Genomic DNA, 2,646 nt, shown 5'->3' with positions numbered 1-2,646 from the left:
GCGCCGTTTGTCACAACCCATCTCTGCGAGTCGGGGTTTTCAGTGCTTTTTGCAAAAACCAAAGCGAGGAACAAACTGAAAGCTGAACATGACGTGCGTGTGGCGCTCTCGAAAATGTCGCCTAGAATTAAAATGTTGGTTGATAGTAAGCAGCAGCACTGTTTGCACTAATAAGTTTGGGCATGTTTTGCCATTTGACACCAAGTGGTGTTTTTTTGCACTTTTTATGTGCATTGAATAAATGAACCTTGTTTAAAATGAAGAAGTCTTTGTATGAGTATCTTGCTGTTTTTATAATACATGAGTATTGACAGGTCAAGTTAAAGCTTTGTTGCTTGGGTAACCCTGACCGTAGTCTAGATACAACTTCCAACCCACATTTTGAAAAGAAATGCTTAAAAATAGTAAATAAATAAATAAAAATCAACCCTCTCAGAGCGTAAGGTACTATCTGTGATTTGCCTCGTGGTATGGCCTCAAGTCCCTCACTGATAGCAATGCCTCGTGTTAGAGGCCGTACGCTGAAGCCATGGCTCCTTCCCTTAAAAGCAGCTTTCCCCTGAGCAGCGCACAAGCAAAACAGTGCCTGTGCGCGGGGGTACGCTGGCACGCGCATTTTGGAGCGAGCGGTTAGGAGTCAAGGAGATCTCTTTCAAATCATGGAAGTGGAGAGCAACTCTTGACTATAACAAACTCAGCATAACGGCTGTGGGCAGGGCTGGGGGACCCTCGAGTCACTTGGTCACTCTGCTCCTGGAGGCCTGAGCCCATCTCGAGCCGAGGGCCCCGGAGCCGCCGGGCCGCAGCCCCAACACCCGCCCGCGCCAGCTTCCCCGACCGCGTGGCGCGTTATGGCGGCTACAGTCGTATTTAAAAGCTCTCAGCCCAGACGGGCGTCCACCGCACCCACTCGGCTGCCGGCCCGCGCAGCGCCTCCCAGCCAATGAACGCCGGCATGGAAAGATTAAGCTCCCGCCCCTTCTCTGGCCCCGCCCCTGCCCTGCCGGCGCGGGGGGCGTGGCCTGGGCGAAGGCGCGCCTGCGCCGTGCGCGGGACACTCAGCGCAGGAGCGGCCGCGGAGGGCGGAGCTCCGCCCCAGGGGGCGTGGCCTAGGCGGGGTGCGCGGGACCCGCTGTGCGGGCGCGGAGGAGCGCGGCGCTGCGGCCGGGGGCAGCGGCGGGGGAGGCGCAGCTCCGCTCCGGGCTCGGGCAGGGGCTCGAGATGCGCCCGGGGAGGCAGCGCGGAGCCGCCCGCCCGCCCACACGGCGCTGCACGTGCCCCGAGCCGGCATGCGGGAGCCCCGGGGCCGCCTGCTCCTTCCCTCCCCACCCCGGGGACCCGCCTTCTCAGCGCCTCCTGGATGCTTAGTCTCTCACATAAGGACCTGGATTTAGGGCTGGGATCACAGCTAGAAATCCTTCTTGGACCAGCCCACGCCATGCCTCTGTGGCACGTGGGACTCTCCTGGTTATCTCTGCAGAGTCCTGCCCGTCCCAGGAAACGGTTTGGCTGTGCCAGGCTGCCAGCTGATCGTCCGCCCAGACGCCACCAACTACAGGGGCCTGAATAAAGAACTGGGATTTGGGCTGGGATCAGAGATGGAAATGCTTGTTGGGCCACCCCACGCTGTCACTCTGTGGTACCAGTGGACTCCCCTGCACATCCCTGACCACAGCTTGCCTGGCCCAACTCGTGGTTTGGCCCTGCCAGGATGCCAACGGACAGCTCCCCCCAGCCATGGTACTAAGTATGTGGGTTTGAGTAAGGAAGTGGATCTTGGGCTGGGATTGTGGTTGGAAATCTGTCTTGGGCCACCTCACAGCATGTCCCTGTTGCACCAGGGGACTCTCCTGGTCTTCTCTGACCAGAGTCATAGTATCATAGTACTTGGGGGTGGAAGGGACCTAAACAGCTCATCAGGTCTGACTCCCTCCCTCAGGCAGGAATGGGTGCCAGGATCATGTCACCCCAGCCAAATATCTGCTCAGCCTCCTCTTGAAGACGCCCAAGGTAGGAGAGCACCACCTCCCTTGGGAGCCCATTGCAGAGCCTGGCAGCCCTAAGTGTGAAGTAATGTTTCCTGGTGTCCAGCCTGAACCTTTTCTCTAACAATTGGAGGGTGTTATTCCTAGTAACCCTGGGGGTGCCTGGGGGGAACAGAGCTTCCCCCAATTCTCTCCAGTCCCCCCTGGGGAGTTTGTAAACTGCCACCAGATCCCCTCTCAGTCTTCTCCTGTGGAGGCTGAATAGGTTGAGACCTTCTAACCTGTCTCTGTAGGGCCTGCCCTGCTGCCCCATGAGAAGTGAAGATGCTGGGGATTGAACCCAGGACCTCATACATGCAAAGCATGCACTCTACCACTGAGCTACATCCCCTTTAGCAGTCTAAGACATCCCCTTGCTGTCCTGCCTGACTGAAGACATGGTTTGGCTGTGCCAGGCCATGAACTGGCAGCCCCCACAAATACTGTCCTAAGTATATGGGCTTGAATAAGGAACTGGGTTTGGGGCTGGGTTGACGACAGGAAATCCTCTTTGGACCACACCACACCATGCCTCTGTGGCACTGGATACTATCCCACACCCCCCAACCAGAGTCTTGCCTGGCCCAAAGTGCAGTTTTTGCGTGCCAAGCTGCCAACTGCC

The 2,646-nt window shown here is 57.5% G+C and overlaps 1 non-coding gene across 1 annotated transcript; it reads right to left on the bottom strand.

Moving 5' to 3' along the window:
- Positions 1 to 2,304: 2,304 nt before the first annotated feature.
- Positions 2,305 to 2,376, bottom strand: TRNAA-UGC (transfer RNA alanine (anticodon UGC)). Its single transcript has one exon. It is a non-coding gene; the product is annotated as a tRNA-Ala (tRNA).
- Between the last annotated feature and the right edge of the window lie 270 nt (positions 2,377 to 2,646).

This window comes from Alligator mississippiensis, unplaced genomic scaffold (assembly GCF_030867095.1).
Source record: "Alligator mississippiensis isolate rAllMis1 unplaced genomic scaffold, rAllMis1 scaffold_61, whole genome shotgun sequence".
NCBI classification, from domain to species: domain Eukaryota; kingdom Metazoa; phylum Chordata; order Crocodylia; family Alligatoridae; genus Alligator; species Alligator mississippiensis.
The sequence above is the reverse complement of the archived record's forward strand: the minus strand, read 5'-3'. Positions and strand labels throughout refer to the sequence as shown.